Source organism: Ictalurus punctatus, unplaced genomic scaffold (genome assembly GCF_001660625.3).
Source record: "Ictalurus punctatus breed USDA103 unplaced genomic scaffold, Coco_2.0 tig00007380, whole genome shotgun sequence".
NCBI lineage: Eukaryota > Metazoa > Chordata > Actinopteri > Siluriformes > Ictaluridae > Ictalurus > Ictalurus punctatus.
The window spans coordinates 45,581-67,500 of NW_026521143.1; the positions used below are offsets into that span (position 1 = coordinate 45,581).

Here is a 21,920-nt window from a genome sequence, read left to right on the forward strand (position 1 = left end):
TTTAAATAGTGTAATCAAAAGACTGACTGAGTGACTGACTGATTGATTGATTGGGTCCCCTTCAAACCTGTGTCCAACCTTTATCCCAAAACAGGATGTTGTGCAGAGGCCATGAAAACACTGATCCAAATAAAAAGCTTACAGCACCTAGTATTCCCATTCAGTCTCCCAACCAAGTACTAACCAGGCCCAACTCTGCTTTGCTTCCAAGGTCAGATGAGATCGGGCTTTGTCAGAGTGGTATGGCCGTAAGCGAAGCTGACCCCAAATGGGGCCTATTTAAATAGTGTAATCAAAAGACTGACTGAGTGACTGACTGATTGATTGATTGGGTCCCCTTCAAACCTGTGTCCAACCTTTATCCCAAAACAGGATGTTGTGCAGAGGCCATGAAAACACTGATCCAAATAAAAAGCTTACAGCACCTAGTATTCCCATTCAGTCTCCCAACCAAGTACTAACCAGGCCCAACTCTGCTTTGCTTCCAAGGTCAGATGAGATCGGGCTTTGTCAGAGTGGTATGGCCGTAAGCGAAAGCTGACCCCAAATGGGGCCTATTTAAATAGTGTAATCAAAAGACTGACTGAGTGACTGACTGATTGATTGATTGGGTCCCCTTCAAACCTGTGTCCAACCTTTATCCCAAAACAGGATGTTGTGCAGAGGCCATGAAAACACTGATCCAAATAAAAAGCTTACAGCACCTAGTATTCCCATTCAGTCTCCCAACCAAGTACTAACCAGGCCCAACTCTGCTTTGCTTCCAAGGTCAGATGAGATCGGGCTTTGTCAGAGTGGTATGGCCGTAAGCGAAGCTGACCCCAAATGGGGCCTATTTAAATAGTGTAATCAAAAGACTGACTGAGTGACTGACTGATTGATTGATTGGGTCCCCTTCAAACCTGTGTCCAACCTTTATCCCAAAACAGGATGTTGTGCAGAGGCCATGAAAACACTGATCCAAATAAAAAGCTTACAGCACCTAGTATTCCCATTCAGTCTCCCAACCAAGTACTAACCAGGCCCAACTCTGCTTTGCTTCCAAGGTCAGATGAGATCGGGCTTTGTCAGAGTGGTATGGCCGTAAGCGAAGCTGACCCCAAATGGGGCCTATTTAAATAGTGTAATCAAAAGACTGACTGAGTGACTGACTGATTGATTGATTGGGTCCCCTTCAAACCTGTGTCCAACCTTTATCCCAAAACAGGATGTTGTGCAGAGGCCATGAAAACACTGATCCAAATAAAAAGCTTACAGCACCTAGTATTCCCATTCAGTCTCCCAACCAAGTACTAACCAGGCCCAACTCTGCTTTGCTTCCAAGGTCAGATGAGATCGGGCTTTGTCAGAGTGGTATGGCCGTAAGCGAAGCTGACCCCAAATGGGGCCTATTTAAATAGTGTAATCAAAAGACTGACTGAGTGACTGACTGATTGATTGATTGGGTCCCCTTCAAACCTGTGTCCAACCTTTATCCCAAAACAGGATGTTGTGCAGAGGCCATGAAAACACTGATCCAAATAAAAAGCTTACAGCACCTAGTATTCCCATTCAGTCTCCCAACCAAGTACTAACCAGGCCCAACTCTGCTTTGCTTCCAAGGTCAGATGAGATCGGGCTTTGTCAGAGTGGTATGGCCGTAAGCGAAGCTGACCCCAAATGGGGCCTATTTAAATAGTGTAATCAAAAGACTGACTGAGTGACTGACTGATTGATTGATTGGGTCCCCTTCAAACCTGTGTCCAACCTTTATCCCAAAACAGGATGTTGTGCAGAGGCCATGAAAACACTGATCCAAATAAAAAGCTTACAGCACCTAGTATTCCCATTCAGTCTCCCAACCAAGTACTAACCAGGCCCAACTCTGCTTTGCTTCCAAGGTCAGATGAGATCGGGCTTTGTCAGAGTGGTATGGCCGTAAGCGAAAGCTGACCCCAAATGGGGCCTATTTAAATAGTGTAATCAAAAGACTGACTGAGTGACTGACTGATTGATTGATTGGGTCCCCTTCAAACCTGTGTCCAACCTTTATCCCAAAACAGGATGTTGTGCAGAGGCCATGAAAACACTGATCCAAATAAAAAGCTTACAGCACCTAGTATTCCCATTCAGTCTCCCAACCAAGTACTAACCAGGCCCAACTCTGCTTTGCTTCCAAGGTCAGATGAGATCGGGCTTTGTCAGAGTGGTATGGCCGTAAGCGAAGCTGACCCCAAATGGGGCCTATTTAAATAGTGTAATCAAAAGACTGACTGAGTGACTGACTGATTGATTGATTGGGTCCCCTTCAAACCTGTGTCCAACCTTTATCCCAAAACAGGATGTTGTGCAGAGGCCATGAAAACACTGATCCAAATAAAAAGCTTACAGCACCTAGTATTCCCATTCAGTCTCCCAACCAAGTACTAACCAGGCCCAACTCTGCTTTGCTTCCAAGGTCAGATGAGATCGGGCTTTGTCAGAGTGGTATGGCCGTAAGCGAAAGCTGACCCCAAATGGGGCCTATTTAAATAGTGTAATCAAAAGACTGACTGAGTGACTGACTGATTGATTGATTGGGTCCCCTTCAAACCTGTGTCCAACCTTTATCCCAAAACAGGATGTTGTGCAGAGGCCATGAAAACACTGATCCAAATAAAAAGCTTACAGCACCTAGTATTCCCATTCAGTCTCCCAACCAAGTACTAACCAGGCCCAACTCTGCTTTGCTTCCAAGGTCAGATGAGATCGGGCTTTGTCAGAGTGGTATGGCCGTAAGCGAAGCTGACCCCAAATGGGGCCTATTTAAATAGTGTAATCAAAAGACTGACTGAGTGACTGACTGATTGATTGATTGGGTCCCCTTCAAACCTGTGTCCAACCTTTATCCCAAAACAGGATGTTGTGCAGAGGCCATGAAAACACTGATCCAAATAAAAAGCTTACAGCACCTAGTATTCCCATTCAGTCTCCCAACCAAGTACTAACCAGGCCCAACTCTGCTTTGCTTCCAAGGTCAGATGAGATCGGGCTTTGTCAGAGTGGTATGGCCGTAAGCGAAGCTGACCCCAAATGGGGCCTATTTAAATAGTGTAATCAAAAGACTGACTGAGTGACTGACTGATTGATTGATTGGGTCCCCTTCAAACCTGTGTCCAACCTTTATCCCAAAACAGGATGTTGTGCAGAGGCCATGAAAACACTGATCCAAATAAAAAGCTTACAGCACCTAGTATTCCCATTCAGTCTCCCAACCAAGTACTAACCAGGCCCAACTCTGCTTTGCTTCCAAGGTCAGATGAGATCGGGCTTTGTCAGAGTGGTATGGCCGTAAGCGAAAGCTGACCCCAAATGGGGCCTATTTAAATAGTGTAATCAAAAGACTGACTGAGTGACTGACTGATTGATTGATTGGGTCCCCTTCAAACCTGTGTCCAACCTTTATCCCAAAACAGGATGTTGTGCAGAGGCCATGAAAACACTGATCCAAATAAAAAGCTTACAGCACCTAGTATTCCCATTCAGTCTCCCAACCAAGTACTAACCAGGCCCAACTCTGCTTTGCTTCCAAGGTCAGATGAGATCGGGCTTTGTCAGAGTGGTATGGCCGTAAGCGAAGCTGACCCCAAATGGGGCCTATTTAAATAGTGTAATCAAAAGACTGACTGAGTGACTGACTGATTGATTGATTGGGTCCCCTTCAAACCTGTGTCCAACCTTTATCCCAAAACAGGATGTTGTGCAGAGGCCATGAAAACACTGATCCAAATAAAAAGCTTACAGCACCTAGTATTCCCATTCAGTCTCCCAACCAAGTACTAACCAGGCCCAACTCTGCTTTGCTTCCAAGGTCAGATGAGATCGGGCTTTGTCAGAGTGGTATGGCCGTAAGCGAAAGCTGACCCCAAATGGGGCCTATTTAAATAGTGTAATCAAAAGACTGACTGAGTGACTGACTGATTGATTGATTGGGTCCCCTTCAAACCTGTGTCCAACCTTTATCCCAAAACAGGATGTTGTGCAGAGGCCATGAAAACACTGATCCAAATAAAAAGCTTACAGCACCTAGTATTCCCATTCAGTCTCCCAACCAAGTACTAACCAGGCCCAACTCTGCTTTGCTTCCAAGGTCAGATGAGATCGGGCTTTGTCAGAGTGGTATGGCCGTAAGCGAAGCTGACCCCAAATGGGGCCTATTTAAATAGTGTAATCAAAAGACTGACTGAGTGACTGACTGATTGATTGATTGGGTCCCCTTCAAACCTGTGTCCAACCTTTATCCCAAAACAGGATGTTGTGCAGAGGCCATGAAAACACTGATCCAAATAAAAAGCTTACAGCACCTAGTATTCCCATTCAGTCTCCCAACCAAGTACTAACCAGGCCCAACTCTGCTTTGCTTCCAAGGTCAGATGAGATCGGGCTTTGTCAGAGTGGTATGGCCGTAAGCGAAGCTGACCCCAAATGGGGCCTATTTAAATAGTGTAATCAAAAGACTGACTGAGTGACTGACTGATTGATTGATTGGGTCCCCTTCAAACCTGTGTCCAACCTTTATCCCAAAACAGGATGTTGTGCAGAGGCCATGAAAACACTGATCCAAATAAAAAGCTTACAGCACCTAGTATTCCCATTCAGTCTCCCAACCAAGTACTAACCAGGCCCAACTCTGCTTTGCTTCCAAGGTCAGATGAGATCGGGCTTTGTCAGAGTGGTATGGCCGTAAGCGAAGCTGACCCCAAATGGGGCCTATTTAAATAGTGTAATCAAAAGACTGACTGAGTGACTGACTGATTGATTGATTGGGTCCCCTTCAAACCTGTGTCCAACCTTTATCCCAAAACAGGATGTTGTGCAGAGGCCATGAAAACACTGATCCAAATAAAAAGCTTACAGCACCTAGTATTCCCATTCAGTCTCCCAACCAAGTACTAACCAGGCCCAACTCTGCTTTGCTTCCAAGGTCAGATGAGATCGGGCTTTGTCAGAGTGGTATGGCCGTAAGCGAAGCTGACCCCAAATGGGGCCTATTTAAATAGTGTAATCAAAAGACTGACTGAGTGACTGACTGATTGATTGATTGGGTCCCCTTCAAACCTGTGTCCAACCTTTATCCCAAAACAGGATGTTGTGCAGAGGCCATGAAAACACTGATCCAAATAAAAAGCTTACAGCACCTAGTATTCCCATTCAGTCTCCCAACCAAGTACTAACCAGGCCCAACTCTGCTTTGCTTCCAAGGTCAGATGAGATCGGGCTTTGTCAGAGTGGTATGGCCGTAAGCGAAGCTGACCCCAAATGGGGCCTATTTAAATAGTGTAATCAAAAGACTGACTGAGTGACTGACTGATTGATTGATTGGGTCCCCTTCAAACCTGTGTCCAACCTTTATCCCAAAACAGGATGTTGTGCAGAGGCCATGAAAACACTGATCCAAATAAAAAGCTTACAGCACCTAGTATTCCCATTCAGTCTCCCAACCAAGTACTAACCAGGCCCAACTCTGCTTTGCTTCCAAGGTCAGATGAGATCGGGCTTTGTCAGAGTGGTATGGCCGTAAGCGAAGCTGACCCCAAATGGGGCCTATTTAAATAGTGTAATCAAAAGACTGACTGAGTGACTGACTGATTGATTGATTGGGTCCCCTTCAAACCTGTGTCCAACCTTTATCCCAAAACAGGATGTTGTGCAGAGGCCATGAAAACACTGATCCAAATAAAAAGCTTACAGCACCTAGTATTCCCATTCAGTCTCCCAACCAAGTACTAACCAGGCCCAACTCTGCTTTGCTTCCAAGGTCAGATGAGATCGGGCTTTGTCAGAGTGGTATGGCCGTAAGCGAAGCTGACCCCAAATGGGGCCTATTTAAATAGTGTAATCAAAAGACTGACTGAGTGACTGACTGATTGATTGATTGGGTCCCCTTCAAACCTGTGTCCAACCTTTATCCCAAAACAGGATGTTGTGCAGAGGCCATGAAAACACTGATCCAAATAAAAAGCTTACAGCACCTAGTATTCCCATTCAGTCTCCCAACCAAGTACTAACCAGGCCCAACTCTGCTTTGCTTCCAAGGTCAGATGAGATCGGGCTTTGTCAGAGTGGTATGGCCGTAAGCGAAGCTGACCCCAAATGGGGCCTATTTAAATAGTGTAATCAAAAGACTGACTGAGTGACTGACTGATTGATTGATTGGGTCCCCTTCAAACCTGTGTCCAACCTTTATCCCAAAACAGGATGTTGTGCAGAGGCCATGAAAACACTGATCCAAATAAAAAGCTTACAGCACCTAGTATTCCCATTCAGTCTCCCAACCAAGTACTAACCAGGCCCAACTCTGCTTTGCTTCCAAGGTCAGATGAGATCGGGCTTTGTCAGAGTGGTATGGCCGTAAGCGAAAGCTGACCCCAAATGGGGCCTATTTAAATAGTGTAATCAAAAGACTGACTGAGTGACTGACTGATTGATTGATTGGGTCCCCTTCAAACCTGTGTCCAACCTTTATCCCAAAACAGGATGTTGTGCAGAGGCCATGAAAACACTGATCCAAATAAAAAGCTTACAGCACCTAGTATTCCCATTCAGTCTCCCAACCAAGTACTAACCAGGCCCAACTCTGCTTTGCTTCCAAGGTCAGATGAGATCGGGCTTTGTCAGAGTGGTATGGCCGTAAGCGAAGCTGACCCCAAATGGGGCCTATTTAAATAGTGTAATCAAAAGACTGACTGAGTGACTGACTGATTGATTGATTGGGTCCCCTTCAAACCTGTGTCCAACCTTTATCCCAAAACAGGATGTTGTGCAGAGGCCATGAAAACACTGATCCAAATAAAAAGCTTACAGCACCTAGTATTCCCATTCAGTCTCCCAACCAAGTACTAACCAGGCCCAACTCTGCTTTGCTTCCAAGGTCAGATGAGATCGGGCTTTGTCAGAGTGGTATGGCCGTAAGCGAAGCTGACCCCAAATGGGGCCTATTTAAATAGTGTAATCAAAAGACTGACTGAGTGACTGACTGATTGATTGATTGGGTCCCCTTCAAACCTGTGTCCAACCTTTATCCCAAAACAGGATGTTGTGCAGAGGCCATGAAAACACTGATCCAAATAAAAAGCTTACAGCACCTAGTATTCCCATTCAGTCTCCCAACCAAGTACTAACCAGGCCCAACTCTGCTTTGCTTCCAAGGTCAGATGAGATCGGGCTTTGTCAGAGTGGTATGGCCGTAAGCGAAAGCTGACCCCAAATGGGGCCTATTTAAATAGTGTAATCAAAAGACTGACTGAGTGACTGACTGATTGATTGATTGGGTCCCCTTCAAACCTGTGTCCAACCTTTATCCCAAAACAGGATGTTGTGCAGAGGCCATGAAAACACTGATCCAAATAAAAAGCTTACAGCACCTAGTATTCCCATTCAGTCTCCCAACCAAGTACTAACCAGGCCCAACTCTGCTTTGCTTCCAAGGTCAGATGAGATCGGGCTTTGTCAGAGTGGTATGGCCGTAAGCGAAGCTGACCCCAAATGGGGCCTATTTAAATAGTGTAATCAAAAGACTGACTGAGTGACTGACTGATTGATTGATTGGGTCCCCTTCAAACCTGTGTCCAACCTTTATCCCAAAACAGGATGTTGTGCAGAGGCCATGAAAACACTGATCCAAATAAAAAGCTTACAGCACCTAGTATTCCCATTCAGTCTCCCAACCAAGTACTAACCAGGCCCAACTCTGCTTTGCTTCCAAGGTCAGATGAGATCGGGCTTTGTCAGAGTGGTATGGCCGTAAGCGAAAGCTGACCCCAAATGGGGCCTATTTAAATAGTGTAATCAAAAGACTGACTGAGTGACTGACTGATTGATTGATTGGGTCCCCTTCAAACCTGTGTCCAACCTTTATCCCAAAACAGGATGTTGTGCAGAGGCCATGAAAACACTGATCCAAATAAAAAGCTTACAGCACCTAGTATTCCCATTCAGTCTCCCAACCAAGTACTAACCAGGCCCAACTCTGCTTTGCTTCCAAGGTCAGATGAGATCGGGCTTTGTCAGAGTGGTATGGCCGTAAGCGAAGCTGACCCCAAATGGGGCCTATTTAAATAGTGTAATCAAAAGACTGACTGAGTGACTGACTGATTGATTGATTGGGTCCCCTTCAAACCTGTGTCCAACCTTTATCCCAAAACAGGATGTTGTGCAGAGGCCATGAAAACACTGATCCAAATAAAAAGCTTACAGCACCTAGTATTCCCATTCAGTCTCCCAACCAAGTACTAACCAGGCCCAACTCTGCTTTGCTTCCAAGGTCAGATGAGATCGGGCTTTGTCAGAGTGGTATGGCCGTAAGCGAAGCTGACCCCAAATGGGGCCTATTTAAATAGTGTAATCAAAAGACTGACTGAGTGACTGACTGATTGATTGATTGGGTCCCCTTCAAACCTGTGTCCAACCTTTATCCCAAAACAGGATGTTGTGCAGAGGCCATGAAAACACTGATCCAAATAAAAAGCTTACAGCACCTAGTATTCCCATTCAGTCTCCCAACCAAGTACTAACCAGGCCCAACTCTGCTTTGCTTCCAAGGTCAGATGAGATCGGGCTTTGTCAGAGTGGTATGGCCGTAAGCGAAGCTGACCCCAAATGGGGCCTATTTAAATAGTGTAATCAAAAGACTGACTGAGTGACTGACTGATTGATTGATTGGGTCCCCTTCAAACCTGTGTCCAACCTTTATCCCAAAACAGGATGTTGTGCAGAGGCCATGAAAACACTGATCCAAATAAAAAGCTTACAGCACCTAGTATTCCCATTCAGTCTCCCAACCAAGTACTAACCAGGCCCAACTCTGCTTTGCTTCCAAGGTCAGATGAGATCGGGCTTTGTCAGAGTGGTATGGCCGTAAGCGAAGCTGACCCCAAATGGGGCCTATTTAAATAGTGTAATCAAAAGACTGACTGAGTGACTGACTGATTGATTGATTGGGTCCCCTTCAAACCTGTGTCCAACCTTTATCCCAAAACAGGATGTTGTGCAGAGGCCATGAAAACACTGATCCAAATAAAAAGCTTACAGCACCTAGTATTCCCATTCAGTCTCCCAACCAAGTACTAACCAGGCCCAACTCTGCTTTGCTTCCAAGGTCAGATGAGATCGGGCTTTGTCAGAGTGGTATGGCCGTAAGCGAAAGCTGACCCCAAATGGGGCCTATTTAAATAGTGTAATCAAAAGACTGACTGAGTGACTGACTGATTGATTGATTGGGTCCCCTTCAAACCTGTGTCCAACCTTTATCCCAAAACAGGATGTTGTGCAGAGGCCATGAAAACACTGATCCAAATAAAAAGCTTACAGCACCTAGTATTCCCATTCAGTCTCCCAACCAAGTACTAACCAGGCCCAACTCTGCTTTGCTTCCAAGGTCAGATGAGATCGGGCTTTGTCAGAGTGGTATGGCCGTAAGCGAAGCTGACCCCAAATGGGGCCTATTTAAATAGTGTAATCAAAAGACTGACTGAGTGACTGACTGATTGATTGATTGGGTCCCCTTCAAACCTGTGTCCAACCTTTATCCCAAAACAGGATGTTGTGCAGAGGCCATGAAAACACTGATCCAAATAAAAAGCTTACAGCACCTAGTATTCCCATTCAGTCTCCCAACCAAGTACTAACCAGGCCCAACTCTGCTTTGCTTCCAAGGTCAGATGAGATCGGGCTTTGTCAGAGTGGTATGGCCGTAAGCGAAAGCTGACCCCAAATGGGGCCTATTTAAATAGTGTAATCAAAAGACTGACTGAGTGACTGACTGATTGATTGATTGGGTCCCCTTCAAACCTGTGTCCAACCTTTATCCCAAAACAGGATGTTGTGCAGAGGCCATGAAAACACTGATCCAAATAAAAAGCTTACAGCACCTAGTATTCCCATTCAGTCTCCCAACCAAGTACTAACCAGGCCCAACTCTGCTTTGCTTCCAAGGTCAGATGAGATCGGGCTTTGTCAGAGTGGTATGGCCGTAAGCGAAGCTGACCCCAAATGGGGCCTATTTAAATAGTGTAATCAAAAGACTGACTGAGTGACTGACTGATTGATTGATTGGGTCCCCTTCAAACCTGTGTCCAACCTTTATCCCAAAACAGGATGTTGTGCAGAGGCCATGAAAACACTGATCCAAATAAAAAGCTTACAGCACCTAGTATTCCCATTCAGTCTCCCAACCAAGTACTAACCAGGCCCAACTCTGCTTTGCTTCCAAGGTCAGATGAGATCGGGCTTTGTCAGAGTGGTATGGCCGTAAGCGAAAGCTGACCCCAAATGGGGCCTATTTAAATAGTGTAATCAAAAGACTGACTGAGTGACTGACTGATTGATTGATTGGGTCCCCTTCAAACCTGTGTCCAACCTTTATCCCAAAACAGGATGTTGTGCAGAGGCCATGAAAACACTGATCCAAATAAAAAGCTTACAGCACCTAGTATTCCCATTCAGTCTCCCAACCAAGTACTAACCAGGCCCAACTCTGCTTTGCTTCCAAGGTCAGATGAGATCGGGCTTTGTCAGAGTGGTATGGCCGTAAGCGAAGCTGACCCCAAATGGGGCCTATTTAAATAGTGTAATCAAAAGACTGACTGAGTGACTGACTGATTGATTGATTGGGTCCCCTTCAAACCTGTGTCCAACCTTTATCCCAAAACAGGATGTTGTGCAGAGGCCATGAAAACACTGATCCAAATAAAAAGCTTACAGCACCTAGTATTCCCATTCAGTCTCCCAACCAAGTACTAACCAGGCCCAACTCTGCTTTGCTTCCAAGGTCAGATGAGATCGGGCTTTGTCAGAGTGGTATGGCCGTAAGCGAAAGCTGACCCCAAATGGGGCCTATTTAAATAGTGTAATCAAAAGACTGACTGAGTGACTGACTGATTGATTGATTGGGTCCCCTTCAAACCTGTGTCCAACCTTTATCCCAAAACAGGATGTTGTGCAGAGGCCATGAAAACACTGATCCAAATAAAAAGCTTACAGCACCTAGTATTCCCATTCAGTCTCCCAACCAAGTACTAACCAGGCCCAACTCTGCTTTGCTTCCAAGGTCAGATGAGATCGGGCTTTGTCAGAGTGGTATGGCCGTAAGCGAAGCTGACCCCAAATGGGGCCTATTTAAATAGTGTAATCAAAAGACTGACTGAGTGACTGACTGATTGATTGATTGGGTCCCCTTCAAACCTGTGTCCAACCTTTATCCCAAAACAGGATGTTGTGCAGAGGCCATGAAAACACTGATCCAAATAAAAAGCTTACAGCACCTAGTATTCCCATTCAGTCTCCCAACCAAGTACTAACCAGGCCCAACTCTGCTTTGCTTCCAAGGTCAGATGAGATCGGGCTTTGTCAGAGTGGTATGGCCGTAAGCGAAGCTGACCCCAAATGGGGCCTATTTAAATAGTGTAATCAAAAGACTGACTGAGTGACTGACTGATTGATTGATTGGGTCCCCTTCAAACCTGTGTCCAACCTTTATCCCAAAACAGGATGTTGTGCAGAGGCCATGAAAACACTGATCCAAATAAAAAGCTTACAGCACCTAGTATTCCCATTCAGTCTCCCAACCAAGTACTAACCAGGCCCAACTCTGCTTTGCTTCCAAGGTCAGATGAGATCGGGCTTTGTCAGAGTGGTATGGCCGTAAGCGAAAGCTGACCCCAAATGGGGCCTATTTAAATAGTGTAATCAAAAGACTGACTGAGTGACTGACTGATTGATTGATTGGGTCCCCTTCAAACCTGTGTCCAACCTTTATCCCAAAACAGGATGTTGTGCAGAGGCCATGAAAACACTGATCCAAATAAAAAGCTTACAGCACCTAGTATTCCCATTCAGTCTCCCAACCAAGTACTAACCAGGCCCAACTCTGCTTTGCTTCCAAGGTCAGATGAGATCGGGCTTTGTCAGAGTGGTATGGCCGTAAGCGAAGCTGACCCCAAATGGGGCCTATTTAAATAGTGTAATCAAAAGACTGACTGAGTGACTGACTGATTGATTGATTGGGTCCCCTTCAAACCTGTGTCCAACCTTTATCCCAAAACAGGATGTTGTGCAGAGGCCATGAAAACACTGATCCAAATAAAAAGCTTACAGCACCTAGTATTCCCATTCAGTCTCCCAACCAAGTACTAACCAGGCCCAACTCTGCTTTGCTTCCAAGGTCAGATGAGATCGGGCTTTGTCAGAGTGGTATGGCCGTAAGCGAAAGCTGACCCCAAATGGGGCCTATTTAAATAGTGTAATCAAAAGACTGACTGAGTGACTGACTGATTGATTGATTGGGTCCCCTTCAAACCTGTGTCCAACCTTTATCCCAAAACAGGATGTTGTGCAGAGGCCATGAAAACACTGATCCAAATAAAAAGCTTACAGCACCTAGTATTCCCATTCAGTCTCCCAACCAAGTACTAACCAGGCCCAACTCTGCTTTGCTTCCAAGGTCAGATGAGATCGGGCTTTGTCAGAGTGGTATGGCCGTAAGCGAAGCTGACCCCAAATGGGGCCTATTTAAATAGTGTAATCAAAAGACTGACTGAGTGACTGACTGATTGATTGATTGGGTCCCCTTCAAACCTGTGTCCAACCTTTATCCCAAAACAGGATGTTGTGCAGAGGCCATGAAAACACTGATCCAAATAAAAAGCTTACAGCACCTAGTATTCCCATTCAGTCTCCCAACCAAGTACTAACCAGGCCCAACTCTGCTTTGCTTCCAAGGTCAGATGAGATCGGGCTTTGTCAGAGTGGTATGGCCGTAAGCGAAGCTGACCCCAAATGGGGCCTATTTAAATAGTGTAATCAAAAGACTGACTGAGTGACTGACTGATTGATTGATTGGGTCCCCTTCAAACCTGTGTCCAACCTTTATCCCAAAACAGGATGTTGTGCAGAGGCCATGAAAACACTGATCCAAATAAAAAGCTTACAGCACCTAGTATTCCCATTCAGTCTCCCAACCAAGTACTAACCAGGCCCAACTCTGCTTTGCTTCCAAGGTCAGATGAGATCGGGCTTTGTCAGAGTGGTATGGCCGTAAGCGAAGCTGACCCCAAATGGGGCCTATTTAAATAGTGTAATCAAAAGACTGACTGAGTGACTGACTGATTGATTGATTGGGTCCCCTTCAAACCTGTGTCCAACCTTTATCCCAAAACAGGATGTTGTGCAGAGGCCATGAAAACACTGATCCAAATAAAAAGCTTACAGCACCTAGTATTCCCATTCAGTCTCCCAACCAAGTACTAACCAGGCCCAACTCTGCTTTGCTTCCAAGGTCAGATGAGATCGGGCTTTGTCAGAGTGGTATGGCCGTAAGCGAAAGCTGACCCCAAATGGGGCCTATTTAAATAGTGTAATCAAAAGACTGACTGAGTGACTGACTGATTGATTGATTGGGTCCCCTTCAAACCTGTGTCCAACCTTTATCCCAAAACAGGATGTTGTGCAGAGGCCATGAAAACACTGATCCAAATAAAAAGCTTACAGCACCTAGTATTCCCATTCAGTCTCCCAACCAAGTACTAACCAGGCCCAACTCTGCTTTGCTTCCAAGGTCAGATGAGATCGGGCTTTGTCAGAGTGGTATGGCCGTAAGCGAAGCTGACCCCAAATGGGGCCTATTTAAATAGTGTAATCAAAAGACTGACTGAGTGACTGACTGATTGATTGATTGGGTCCCCTTCAAACCTGTGTCCAACCTTTATCCCAAAACAGGATGTTGTGCAGAGGCCATGAAAACACTGATCCAAATAAAAAGCTTACAGCACCTAGTATTCCCATTCAGTCTCCCAACCAAGTACTAACCAGGCCCAACTCTGCTTTGCTTCCAAGGTCAGATGAGATCGGGCTTTGTCAGAGTGGTATGGCCGTAAGCGAAGCTGACCCCAAATGGGGCCTATTTAAATAGTGTAATCAAAAGACTGACTGAGTGACTGACTGATTGATTGATTGGGTCCCCTTCAAACCTGTGTCCAACCTTTATCCCAAAACAGGATGTTGTGCAGAGGCCATGAAAACACTGATCCAAATAAAAAGCTTACAGCACCTAGTATTCCCATTCAGTCTCCCAACCAAGTACTAACCAGGCCCAACTCTGCTTTGCTTCCAAGGTCAGATGAGATCGGGCTTTGTCAGAGTGGTATGGCCGTAAGCGAAAGCTGACCCCAAATGGGGCCTATTTAAATAGTGTAATCAAAAGACTGACTGAGTGACTGACTGATTGATTGATTGGGTCCCCTTCAAACCTGTGTCCAACCTTTATCCCAAAACAGGATGTTGTGCAGAGGCCATGAAAACACTGATCCAAATAAAAAGCTTACAGCACCTAGTATTCCCATTCAGTCTCCCAACCAAGTACTAACCAGGCCCAACTCTGCTTTGCTTCCAAGGTCAGATGAGATCGGGCTTTGTCAGAGTGGTATGGCCGTAAGCGAAGCTGACCCCAAATGGGGCCTATTTAAATAGTGTAATCAAAAGACTGACTGAGTGACTGACTGATTGATTGATTGGGTCCCCTTCAAACCTGTGTCCAACCTTTATCCCAAAACAGGATGTTGTGCAGAGGCCATGAAAACACTGATCCAAATAAAAAGCTTACAGCACCTAGTATTCCCATTCAGTCTCCCAACCAAGTACTAACCAGGCCCAACTCTGCTTTGCTTCCAAGGTCAGATGAGATCGGGCTTTGTCAGAGTGGTATGGCCGTAAGCGAAGCTGACCCCAAATGGGGCCTATTTAAATAGTGTAATCAAAAGACTGACTGAGTGACTGACTGATTGATTGATTGGGTCCCCTTCAAACCTGTGTCCAACCTTTATCCCAAAACAGGATGTTGTGCAGAGGCCATGAAAACACTGATCCAAATAAAAAGCTTACAGCACCTAGTATTCCCATTCAGTCTCCCAACCAAGTACTAACCAGGCCCAACTCTGCTTTGCTTCCAAGGTCAGATGAGATCGGGCTTTGTCAGAGTGGTATGGCCGTAAGCGAAGCTGACCCCAAATGGGGCCTATTTAAATAGTGTAATCAAAAGACTGACTGAGTGACTGACTGATTGATTGATTGGGTCCCCTTCAAACCTGTGTCCAACCTTTATCCCAAAACAGGATGTTGTGCAGAGGCCATGAAAACACTGATCCAAATAAAAAGCTTACAGCACCTAGTATTCCCATTCAGTCTCCCAACCAAGTACTAACCAGGCCCAACTCTGCTTTGCTTCCAAGGTCAGATGAGATCGGGCTTTGTCAGAGTGGTATGGCCGTAAGCGAAGCTGACCCCAAATGGGGCCTATTTAAATAGTGTAATCAAAAGACTGACTGAGTGACTGACTGATTGATTGATTGGGTCCCCTTCAAACCTGTGTCCAACCTTTATCCCAAAACAGGATGTTGTGCAGAGGCCATGAAAACACTGATCCAAATAAAAAGCTTACAGCACCTAGTATTCCCATTCAGTCTCCCAACCAAGTACTAACCAGGCCCAACTCTGCTTTGCTTCCAAGGTCAGATGAGATCGGGCTTTGTCAGAGTGGTATGGCCGTAAGCGAAGCTGACCCCAAATGGGGCCTATTTAAATAGTGTAATCAAAAGACTGACTGAGTGACTGACTGATTGATTGATTGGGTCCCCTTCAAACCTGTGTCCAACCTTTATCCCAAAACAGGATGTTGTGCAGAGGCCATGAAAACACTGATCCAAATAAAAAGCTTACAGCACCTAGTATTCCCATTCAGTCTCCCAACCAAGTACTAACCAGGCCCAACTCTGCTTTGCTTCCAAGGTCAGATGAGATCGGGCTTTGTCAGAGTGGTATGGCCGTAAGCGAAAGCTGACCCCAAATGGGGCCTATTTAAATAGTGTAATCAAAAGACTGACTGAGTGACTGACTGATTGATTGATTGGGTCCCCTTCAAACCTGTGTCCAACCTTTATCCCAAAACAGGATGTTGTGCAGAGGCCATGAAAACACTGATCCAAATAAAAAGCTTACAGCACCTAGTATTCCCATTCAGTCTCCCAACCAAGTACTAACCAGGCCCAACTCTGCTTTGCTTCCAAGGTCAGATGAGATCGGGCTTTGTCAGAGTGGTATGGCCGTAAGCGAAGCTGACCCCAAATGGGGCCTATTTAAATAGTGTAATCAAAAGACTGACTGAGTGACTGACTGATTGATTGATTGGGTCCCCTTCAAACCTGTGTCCAACCTTTATCCCAAAACAGGATGTTGTGCAGAGGCCATGAAAACACTGATCCAAATAAAAAGCTTACAGCACCTAGTATTCCCATTCAGTCTCCCAACCAAGTACTAACCAGGCCCAACTCTGCTTTGCTTCCAAGGTCAGATGAGATCGGGCTTTGTCAGAGTGGTATGGCCGTAAGCGAAAGCTGACCCCAAATGGGGCCTATTTAAATAGTGTAATCAAAAGACTGACTGAGTGACTGACTGATTGATTGATTGGGTCCCCTTCAAACCTGTGTCCAACCTTTATCCCAAAACAGGATGTTGTGCAGAGGCCATGAAAACACTGATCCAAATAAAAAGCTTACAGCACCTAGTATTCCCATTCAGTCTCCCAACCAAGTACTAACCAGGCCCAACTCTGCTTTGCTTCCAAGGTCAGATGAGATCGGGCTTTGTCAGAGTGGTATGGCCGTAAGCGAAAGCTGACCCCAAATGGGGCCTATTTAAATAGTGTAATCAAAAGACTGACTGAGACTGACTGACTGATTGATGATTGATTGATTGATTGGGTCCCCTTCAAACCTGTGTCCAACCTTTATCCCAAAACAGGATGTTGTGCAGAGGCCATGAAAACACTGATCCAAATAAAAAGCTTACAGCACCTAGTATTCCCATTCAGTCTCCCAACCAAGTACTAACCAGGCCCAACTCTGCTTTGCTTCCAAGGTCAGATGAGATCGGGCTTTGTCAGAGTGGTATGGCCGTAAGCGAAAGCTGACCCCAAATGGGGCCTATTTAAATAGTGTAATCAAAAGACTGACTGAGTGACTGACTGATTGATTGATTGGGTCCCCTTCAAACCTGTGTCCAACCTTTATCCCAAAACAGGATGTTGTGCAGAGGCCATGAAAACACTGATCCAAATAAAAAGCTTACAGCACCTAGTATTCCCATTCAGTCTCCCAACCAAGTACTAACCAGGCCCAACTCTGCTTTGCTTCCAAGGTCAGATGAGATCGGGCTTTGTCAGAGTGGTATGGCCGTAAGCGAAGCTGACCCCAAATGGGGCCTATTTAAATAGTGTAATCAAAAGACTGACTGAGTGACTGACTGATTGATTGATTGGGTCCCCTTCAAACCTGTGTCCAACCTTTATCCCAAAACAGGATGTTGTGCAGAGGCCATGAAAACACTGATCCAAATAAAAAGCTTACAGCACCTAGTATTCCCATTCAGTCTCCCAACCAAGTACTAACCAGGCCCAACTCTGCTTTGCTTCCAAGGTCAGATGAGATCGGGCTTTGTCAGAGTGGTATGGCCGTAAGCGAAAGCTGACCCCAAATGGGGCCTATTTAAATAGTGTAATCAAAAGACTGACTGAGTGACTGACTGATTGATTGATTGGGTCCCCTTCAAACCTGTGTCCAACCTTTATCCCAAAACAGGATGTTGTGCAGAGGCCATGAAAACACTGATCCAAATAAAAAGCTTACAGCACCTAGTATTCCCATTCAGTCTCCCAACCAAGTACTAACCAGGCCCAACTCTGCTTTGCTTCCAAGGTCAGATGAGATCGGGCTTTGTCAGAGTGGTATGGCCGTAAGCGAAGCTGACCCCAAATGGGGCCTATTTAAATAGTGTAATCAAAAGACTGACTGAGTGACTGACTGATTGATTGATTGGGTCCCCTTCAAACCTGTGTCCAACCTTTATCCCAAAACAGGATGTTGTGCAGAGGCCATGAAAACACTGATCCAAATAAAAAGCTTACAGCACCTAGTATTCCCATTCAGTCTCCCAACCAAGTACTAACCAGGCCCAACTCTGCTTTGCTTCCAAGGTCAGATGAGATCGGGCTTTGTCAGAGTGGTATGGCCGTAAGCGAAGCTGACCCCAAATGGGGCCTATTTAAATAGTGTAATCAAAAGACTGACTGAGTGACTGACTGATTGATTGATTGGGTCCCCTTCAAACCTGTGTCCAACCTTTATCCCAAAACAGGATGTTGTGCAGAGGCCATGAAAACACTGATCCAAATAAAAAGCTTACAGCACCTAGTATTCCCATTCAGTCTCCCAACCAAGTACTAACCAGGCCCAACTCTGCTTTGCTTCCAAGGTCAGATGAGATCGGGCTTTGTCAGAGTGGTATGGCCGTAAGCGAAGCTGACCCCAAATGGGGCCTATTTAAATAGTGTAATCAAAAGACTGACTGAGTGACTGACTGATTGATTGATTGGGTCCCCTTCAAACCTGTGTCCAACCTTTATCCCAAAACAGGATGTTGTGCAGAGGCCATGAAAACACTGATCCAAATAAAAAGCTTACAGCACCTAGTATTCCCATTCAGTCTCCCAACCAAGTACTAACCAGGCCCAACTCTGCTTTGCTTCCAAGGTCAGATGAGATCGGGCTTTGTCAGAGTGGTATGGCCGTAAGCGAAAGCTGACCCCAAATGGGGCCTATTTAAATAGTGTAATCAAAAGACTGACTGACTGACTGACTGATTGATTGATTGGGTCCCCTTCAAACCTGTGTCCAACCTTTATCCCAAAACAGGATGTTGTGCAGAGGCCATGAAAACACTGATCCAAATAAAAAGCTTACAGCACCTAGTATTCCCATTCAGTCTCCCAACCAAGTACTAACCAGGCCCAACTCTGCTTTGCTTCCAAGGTCAGATGAGATCGGGCTTTGTCAGAGTGGTATGGCCGTAAGCGAAGCTGACCCCAAATGGGGCCTATTTAAATAGTGTAATCAAAAGACTGACTGAGTGACTGACTGATTGATTGATTGGGTCCCCTTCAAACCTGTGTCCAACCTTTATCCCAAAACAGGATGTTGTGCAGAGGCCATGAAAACACTGATCCAAATAAAAAGCTTACAGCACCTAGTATTCCCATTCAGTCTCCCAACCAAGTACTAACCAGGCCCAACTCTGCTTTGCTTCCAAGGTCAGATGAGATCGGGCTTTGTCAGAGTGGTATGGCCGTAAGCGAAAGCTGACCCCAAATGGGGCCTATTTAAATAGTGTAATCAAAAGACTGACTGAGTGACTGACTGATTGATTGATTGGGTCCCTTCAAACCTGTGTCCAACCTTTATCCCAAAACAGGATGTTGTGCAGAGGCCATGAAAACACTGATCCAAATAAAAAGCTTACAGCACCTAGTATTCCCATTCAGTCTCCCAACCAAGTACTAACCAGGCCCAACTCTGCTTTGCTTCCAAGGTCAGATGAGATCGGGCTTTGTCAGAGTGGTATGGCCGTAAGCGAAGCTGACCCCAAATGGGGCCTATTTAAATAGTGTAATCAAAAGACTGACTGAGTGACTGACTGATTGATTGATTGGGTCCCCTTCAAACCTGTGTCCAACCTTTATCCCAAAACAGGATGTTGTGCAGAGGCCATGAAAACACTGATCCAAATAAAAAGCTTACAGCACCTAGTATTCCCATTCAGTCTCCCAACCAAGTACTAACCAGGCCCAACTCTGCTTTGCTTCCAAGGTCAGATGAGATCGGGCTTTGTCAGAGTGGTATGGCCGTAAGCGAAGCTGACCCCAAATGGGGCCTATTTAAATAGTGTAATCAAAAGACTGACTGAGTGACTGACTGATTGATTGATTGGGTCCCCTTCAAACCTGTGTCCAACCTTTATCCCAAAACAGGATGTTGTGCAGAGGCCATGAAAACACTGATCCAAATAAAAAGCTTACAGCACCTAGTATTCCCATTCAGTCTCCCAACCAAGTACTAACCAGGCCCAACTCTGCTTTGCTTCCAAGGTCAGATGAGATCGGGCTTTGTCAGAGTGGTATGGCCGTAAGCGAAGCTGACCCCAAATGGGGCCTATTTAAATAGTGTAATCAAAAGACTGACTGAGTGACTGACTGATTGATTGATTGGGTCCCCTTCAAACCTGTGTCCAACCTTTATCCCAAAACAGGATGTTGTGCAGAGGCCATGAAAACACTGATCCAAATAAAAAGCTTACAGCACCTAGTATTCCCATTCAGTCTCCCAACCAAGTACTAACCAGGCCCAACTCTGCTTTGCTTCCAAGGTCAGATGAGATCGGGCTTTGTCAGAGTGGTATGGCCGTAAGCGAAAGCTGACCCCAAATGGGGCCTATTTAAATAGTGTAATCAAAAGACTGACTGACTGATGACTGACTGATTGATTTGATTGATTGGATCCCCTTCAAACCTGTGTCCAACCTTTATCCCAAAACAGGATGTTGTGCAGAGGCCATGAAAACACTGATCCAAATAAAAAGCTTACAGCACCTAGTATTCCCATTCAGTCTCCCAACCAAGTACTAACCAGGCCCAACTCTGCTTTGCTTCCAAGGTCAGATGAGATCGGGCTTTGTCAGAGTGGTATGGCCGTAAGCGAAAGCTGACCCAAATGGGGCCTATTTAAATAGTGTAATCAAAAGACTGACTGAGTGACTGACTGATTGATTGATTGGGTCCCCTTCAAACCTGTGTCCAACCTTTATCCCAAAACAGGATGTTGTGCAGAGGCCATGAAAACACTGATCCAAATAAAAAGCTTACAGCACCTAGTATTCCCATTCAGTCTCCCAACCAAGTACTAACCAGGCCCAACTCTGCTTTGCTTCCAAGGTCAGATGAGATCGGGCTTTGTCAGAGTGGTATGGCCGTAAGCGAAGCTGACCCCAAATGGGGCCTATTTAAATAGTGTAATCAAAAGACTGACTGAGTGACTGACTGATTGATTGATTGGGTCCCCTTCAAACCTGTGTCCAACCTTTATCCCAAAACAGGATGTTGTGCAGAGGCCATGAAAACACTGATCCAAATAAAAAGCTTACAGCACCTAGTATTCCCATTCAGTCTCCCAACCAAGTACTAACCAGGCCCAACTCTGCTTTGCTTCCAAGGTCAGATGAGATCGGGCTTTGTCAGAGTGGTATGGCCGTAAGCGAAAGCTGACCCCAAATGGGGCCTATTTAAATAGTGTAATCAAAAGACTGACTGAGTGACTGACTGATTGATTGATTGGGTCCCCTTCAAACCTGTGTCCAACCTTTATCCCAAAACAGGATGTTGTGCAGAGGCCATGAAAACACTGATCCAAATAAAAAGCTTACAGCACCTAGTATTCCCATTCAGTCTCCCAACCAAGTACTAACCAGGCCCAACTCTGCTTTGCTTCCAAGGTCAGATGAGATCGGGCTTTGTCAGAGTGGTATGGCCGTAAGCGAAAGCTGACCCCAAATGGGGCCTATTTAAATAGTGTAATCAAAAGACTGACTGAGTGACTGACTGATTGATTGATTGGGTCCCTTCAAACCTGTGTCCAACCTTTATCCCAAAACAGGATGTTGTGCAGAGGCCATGAAAACACTGATCCAAATAAAAAGCTTACAGCACCTAGTATTCCCATTCAGTCTCCCAACCAAGTACTAACCAGGCCCAACTCTGCTTTGCTTCCAAGGTCAGATGAGATCGGGCTTTGTCAGAGTGGTATGGCCGTAAGCGAAAGCTGACCCCAAATGGGGCCTATTTAAATAGTGTAATCAAAAGACTGACTGAGTGACTGACTGATTGATTGATTGGGTCCCCTTCAAACCTGTGTCCAACCTTTATCCCAAAACAGGATGTTGTGCAGAGGCCATGAAAACACTGATCCAAATAAAAAGCTTACAGCACCTAGTATTCCCATTCAGTCTCCCAACCAAGTACTAACCAGGCC

The 21,920-nt window shown here is 45.6% G+C and overlaps 79 pseudogenes; all 79 read right to left on the minus strand.

The window, feature by feature from the left end:
* Positions 1 to 135: 135 nt before the first annotated feature.
* On the minus strand, positions 136 to 254 carry LOC128632287 (uncharacterized; annotated as a pseudogene).
* Positions 255 to 413: 159 nt separating this feature from the next.
* LOC128632288 (uncharacterized) lies at positions 414 to 532 on the minus strand (annotated as a pseudogene).
* Positions 533 to 692: 160 nt separating this feature from the next.
* LOC128632289 (uncharacterized) lies at positions 693 to 811 on the minus strand (annotated as a pseudogene).
* A 159-nt stretch (positions 812 to 970) lies between these two features.
* Positions 971 to 1,089, minus strand: LOC128632290 (uncharacterized; annotated as a pseudogene).
* Positions 1,090 to 1,248: 159 nt separating this feature from the next.
* Positions 1,249 to 1,367, minus strand: LOC128632291 (uncharacterized; annotated as a pseudogene).
* Positions 1,368 to 1,526: 159 nt separating this feature from the next.
* Positions 1,527 to 1,645, minus strand: LOC128632293 (uncharacterized; annotated as a pseudogene).
* Positions 1,646 to 1,804: 159 nt separating this feature from the next.
* LOC128632294 (uncharacterized) lies at positions 1,805 to 1,923 on the minus strand (annotated as a pseudogene).
* Positions 1,924 to 2,083: 160 nt separating this feature from the next.
* On the minus strand, positions 2,084 to 2,202 carry LOC128632295 (uncharacterized; annotated as a pseudogene).
* Positions 2,203 to 2,361: 159 nt separating this feature from the next.
* LOC128632296 (uncharacterized) lies at positions 2,362 to 2,480 on the minus strand (annotated as a pseudogene).
* A 160-nt stretch (positions 2,481 to 2,640) lies between these two features.
* Positions 2,641 to 2,759, minus strand: LOC128632297 (uncharacterized; annotated as a pseudogene).
* A 159-nt stretch (positions 2,760 to 2,918) lies between these two features.
* Positions 2,919 to 3,037, minus strand: LOC128632299 (uncharacterized; annotated as a pseudogene).
* Positions 3,038 to 3,196: 159 nt separating this feature from the next.
* LOC128632300 (uncharacterized) lies at positions 3,197 to 3,315 on the minus strand (annotated as a pseudogene).
* Positions 3,316 to 3,475: 160 nt separating this feature from the next.
* On the minus strand, positions 3,476 to 3,594 carry LOC128632301 (uncharacterized; annotated as a pseudogene).
* Positions 3,595 to 3,753: 159 nt separating this feature from the next.
* On the minus strand, positions 3,754 to 3,872 carry LOC128632302 (uncharacterized; annotated as a pseudogene).
* Positions 3,873 to 4,032: 160 nt separating this feature from the next.
* On the minus strand, positions 4,033 to 4,151 carry LOC128632303 (uncharacterized; annotated as a pseudogene).
* A 159-nt stretch (positions 4,152 to 4,310) lies between these two features.
* Positions 4,311 to 4,429, minus strand: LOC128632304 (uncharacterized; annotated as a pseudogene).
* A 159-nt stretch (positions 4,430 to 4,588) lies between these two features.
* Positions 4,589 to 4,707, minus strand: LOC128632305 (uncharacterized; annotated as a pseudogene).
* Positions 4,708 to 4,866: 159 nt separating this feature from the next.
* Positions 4,867 to 4,985, minus strand: LOC128632306 (uncharacterized; annotated as a pseudogene).
* Positions 4,986 to 5,144: 159 nt separating this feature from the next.
* LOC128632307 (uncharacterized) lies at positions 5,145 to 5,263 on the minus strand (annotated as a pseudogene).
* Positions 5,264 to 5,422: 159 nt separating this feature from the next.
* Positions 5,423 to 5,541, minus strand: LOC128632308 (uncharacterized; annotated as a pseudogene).
* Positions 5,542 to 5,700: 159 nt separating this feature from the next.
* On the minus strand, positions 5,701 to 5,819 carry LOC128632310 (uncharacterized; annotated as a pseudogene).
* Positions 5,820 to 5,978: 159 nt separating this feature from the next.
* On the minus strand, positions 5,979 to 6,097 carry LOC128632311 (uncharacterized; annotated as a pseudogene).
* A 159-nt stretch (positions 6,098 to 6,256) lies between these two features.
* LOC128632312 (uncharacterized) lies at positions 6,257 to 6,375 on the minus strand (annotated as a pseudogene).
* Positions 6,376 to 6,535: 160 nt separating this feature from the next.
* LOC128632313 (uncharacterized) lies at positions 6,536 to 6,654 on the minus strand (annotated as a pseudogene).
* Positions 6,655 to 6,813: 159 nt separating this feature from the next.
* LOC128632314 (uncharacterized) lies at positions 6,814 to 6,932 on the minus strand (annotated as a pseudogene).
* A 159-nt stretch (positions 6,933 to 7,091) lies between these two features.
* On the minus strand, positions 7,092 to 7,210 carry LOC128632315 (uncharacterized; annotated as a pseudogene).
* Positions 7,211 to 7,370: 160 nt separating this feature from the next.
* Positions 7,371 to 7,489, minus strand: LOC128632316 (uncharacterized; annotated as a pseudogene).
* A 159-nt stretch (positions 7,490 to 7,648) lies between these two features.
* Positions 7,649 to 7,767, minus strand: LOC128632317 (uncharacterized; annotated as a pseudogene).
* Positions 7,768 to 7,927: 160 nt separating this feature from the next.
* On the minus strand, positions 7,928 to 8,046 carry LOC128632318 (uncharacterized; annotated as a pseudogene).
* A 159-nt stretch (positions 8,047 to 8,205) lies between these two features.
* On the minus strand, positions 8,206 to 8,324 carry LOC128632319 (uncharacterized; annotated as a pseudogene).
* A 159-nt stretch (positions 8,325 to 8,483) lies between these two features.
* LOC128632321 (uncharacterized) lies at positions 8,484 to 8,602 on the minus strand (annotated as a pseudogene).
* Positions 8,603 to 8,761: 159 nt separating this feature from the next.
* LOC128632322 (uncharacterized) lies at positions 8,762 to 8,880 on the minus strand (annotated as a pseudogene).
* A 159-nt stretch (positions 8,881 to 9,039) lies between these two features.
* Positions 9,040 to 9,158, minus strand: LOC128632323 (uncharacterized; annotated as a pseudogene).
* A 160-nt stretch (positions 9,159 to 9,318) lies between these two features.
* LOC128632324 (uncharacterized) lies at positions 9,319 to 9,437 on the minus strand (annotated as a pseudogene).
* Positions 9,438 to 9,596: 159 nt separating this feature from the next.
* On the minus strand, positions 9,597 to 9,715 carry LOC128632325 (uncharacterized; annotated as a pseudogene).
* A 160-nt stretch (positions 9,716 to 9,875) lies between these two features.
* LOC128632326 (uncharacterized) lies at positions 9,876 to 9,994 on the minus strand (annotated as a pseudogene).
* A 159-nt stretch (positions 9,995 to 10,153) lies between these two features.
* LOC128632327 (uncharacterized) lies at positions 10,154 to 10,272 on the minus strand (annotated as a pseudogene).
* Positions 10,273 to 10,432: 160 nt separating this feature from the next.
* On the minus strand, positions 10,433 to 10,551 carry LOC128632328 (uncharacterized; annotated as a pseudogene).
* Positions 10,552 to 10,710: 159 nt separating this feature from the next.
* On the minus strand, positions 10,711 to 10,829 carry LOC128632329 (uncharacterized; annotated as a pseudogene).
* Positions 10,830 to 10,989: 160 nt separating this feature from the next.
* On the minus strand, positions 10,990 to 11,108 carry LOC128632330 (uncharacterized; annotated as a pseudogene).
* Positions 11,109 to 11,267: 159 nt separating this feature from the next.
* LOC128632332 (uncharacterized) lies at positions 11,268 to 11,386 on the minus strand (annotated as a pseudogene).
* Positions 11,387 to 11,545: 159 nt separating this feature from the next.
* Positions 11,546 to 11,664, minus strand: LOC128632333 (uncharacterized; annotated as a pseudogene).
* Positions 11,665 to 11,824: 160 nt separating this feature from the next.
* LOC128632334 (uncharacterized) lies at positions 11,825 to 11,943 on the minus strand (annotated as a pseudogene).
* Positions 11,944 to 12,102: 159 nt separating this feature from the next.
* LOC128632335 (uncharacterized) lies at positions 12,103 to 12,221 on the minus strand (annotated as a pseudogene).
* A 160-nt stretch (positions 12,222 to 12,381) lies between these two features.
* Positions 12,382 to 12,500, minus strand: LOC128632336 (uncharacterized; annotated as a pseudogene).
* A 159-nt stretch (positions 12,501 to 12,659) lies between these two features.
* On the minus strand, positions 12,660 to 12,778 carry LOC128632337 (uncharacterized; annotated as a pseudogene).
* A 159-nt stretch (positions 12,779 to 12,937) lies between these two features.
* On the minus strand, positions 12,938 to 13,056 carry LOC128632338 (uncharacterized; annotated as a pseudogene).
* Positions 13,057 to 13,215: 159 nt separating this feature from the next.
* On the minus strand, positions 13,216 to 13,334 carry LOC128632339 (uncharacterized; annotated as a pseudogene).
* Positions 13,335 to 13,494: 160 nt separating this feature from the next.
* LOC128632340 (uncharacterized) lies at positions 13,495 to 13,613 on the minus strand (annotated as a pseudogene).
* Positions 13,614 to 13,772: 159 nt separating this feature from the next.
* On the minus strand, positions 13,773 to 13,891 carry LOC128632341 (uncharacterized; annotated as a pseudogene).
* Positions 13,892 to 14,050: 159 nt separating this feature from the next.
* On the minus strand, positions 14,051 to 14,169 carry LOC128632343 (uncharacterized; annotated as a pseudogene).
* A 160-nt stretch (positions 14,170 to 14,329) lies between these two features.
* Positions 14,330 to 14,448, minus strand: LOC128632344 (uncharacterized; annotated as a pseudogene).
* A 159-nt stretch (positions 14,449 to 14,607) lies between these two features.
* Positions 14,608 to 14,726, minus strand: LOC128632345 (uncharacterized; annotated as a pseudogene).
* Positions 14,727 to 14,885: 159 nt separating this feature from the next.
* Positions 14,886 to 15,004, minus strand: LOC128632346 (uncharacterized; annotated as a pseudogene).
* A 159-nt stretch (positions 15,005 to 15,163) lies between these two features.
* LOC128632347 (uncharacterized) lies at positions 15,164 to 15,282 on the minus strand (annotated as a pseudogene).
* A 159-nt stretch (positions 15,283 to 15,441) lies between these two features.
* Positions 15,442 to 15,560, minus strand: LOC128632348 (uncharacterized; annotated as a pseudogene).
* Positions 15,561 to 15,719: 159 nt separating this feature from the next.
* LOC128632349 (uncharacterized) lies at positions 15,720 to 15,838 on the minus strand (annotated as a pseudogene).
* A 160-nt stretch (positions 15,839 to 15,998) lies between these two features.
* On the minus strand, positions 15,999 to 16,117 carry LOC128632350 (uncharacterized; annotated as a pseudogene).
* A 159-nt stretch (positions 16,118 to 16,276) lies between these two features.
* LOC128632351 (uncharacterized) lies at positions 16,277 to 16,395 on the minus strand (annotated as a pseudogene).
* A 160-nt stretch (positions 16,396 to 16,555) lies between these two features.
* On the minus strand, positions 16,556 to 16,674 carry LOC128632352 (uncharacterized; annotated as a pseudogene).
* Positions 16,675 to 16,847: 173 nt separating this feature from the next.
* On the minus strand, positions 16,848 to 16,966 carry LOC128632354 (uncharacterized; annotated as a pseudogene).
* A 160-nt stretch (positions 16,967 to 17,126) lies between these two features.
* LOC128632355 (uncharacterized) lies at positions 17,127 to 17,245 on the minus strand (annotated as a pseudogene).
* A 159-nt stretch (positions 17,246 to 17,404) lies between these two features.
* LOC128632356 (uncharacterized) lies at positions 17,405 to 17,523 on the minus strand (annotated as a pseudogene).
* Positions 17,524 to 17,683: 160 nt separating this feature from the next.
* On the minus strand, positions 17,684 to 17,802 carry LOC128632357 (uncharacterized; annotated as a pseudogene).
* A 159-nt stretch (positions 17,803 to 17,961) lies between these two features.
* LOC128632358 (uncharacterized) lies at positions 17,962 to 18,080 on the minus strand (annotated as a pseudogene).
* A 159-nt stretch (positions 18,081 to 18,239) lies between these two features.
* LOC128632359 (uncharacterized) lies at positions 18,240 to 18,358 on the minus strand (annotated as a pseudogene).
* A 159-nt stretch (positions 18,359 to 18,517) lies between these two features.
* Positions 18,518 to 18,636, minus strand: LOC128632360 (uncharacterized; annotated as a pseudogene).
* Positions 18,637 to 18,796: 160 nt separating this feature from the next.
* LOC128632361 (uncharacterized) lies at positions 18,797 to 18,915 on the minus strand (annotated as a pseudogene).
* Positions 18,916 to 19,074: 159 nt separating this feature from the next.
* LOC128632362 (uncharacterized) lies at positions 19,075 to 19,193 on the minus strand (annotated as a pseudogene).
* A 159-nt stretch (positions 19,194 to 19,352) lies between these two features.
* Positions 19,353 to 19,471, minus strand: LOC128632363 (uncharacterized; annotated as a pseudogene).
* A 159-nt stretch (positions 19,472 to 19,630) lies between these two features.
* LOC128632365 (uncharacterized) lies at positions 19,631 to 19,749 on the minus strand (annotated as a pseudogene).
* Positions 19,750 to 19,908: 159 nt separating this feature from the next.
* Positions 19,909 to 20,027, minus strand: LOC128632366 (uncharacterized; annotated as a pseudogene).
* Positions 20,028 to 20,186: 159 nt separating this feature from the next.
* On the minus strand, positions 20,187 to 20,305 carry LOC128632367 (uncharacterized; annotated as a pseudogene).
* Positions 20,306 to 20,473: 168 nt separating this feature from the next.
* On the minus strand, positions 20,474 to 20,592 carry LOC128632368 (uncharacterized; annotated as a pseudogene).
* A 159-nt stretch (positions 20,593 to 20,751) lies between these two features.
* Positions 20,752 to 20,870, minus strand: LOC128632369 (uncharacterized; annotated as a pseudogene).
* Positions 20,871 to 21,029: 159 nt separating this feature from the next.
* LOC128632370 (uncharacterized) lies at positions 21,030 to 21,148 on the minus strand (annotated as a pseudogene).
* Positions 21,149 to 21,308: 160 nt separating this feature from the next.
* LOC128632371 (uncharacterized) lies at positions 21,309 to 21,427 on the minus strand (annotated as a pseudogene).
* A 159-nt stretch (positions 21,428 to 21,586) lies between these two features.
* On the minus strand, positions 21,587 to 21,705 carry LOC128632372 (uncharacterized; annotated as a pseudogene).
* A 160-nt stretch (positions 21,706 to 21,865) lies between these two features.
* LOC128632373 (uncharacterized) overlaps positions 21,866 to 21,920 on the minus strand; it is a 119-nt pseudogene continuing 64 nt past the window's right edge.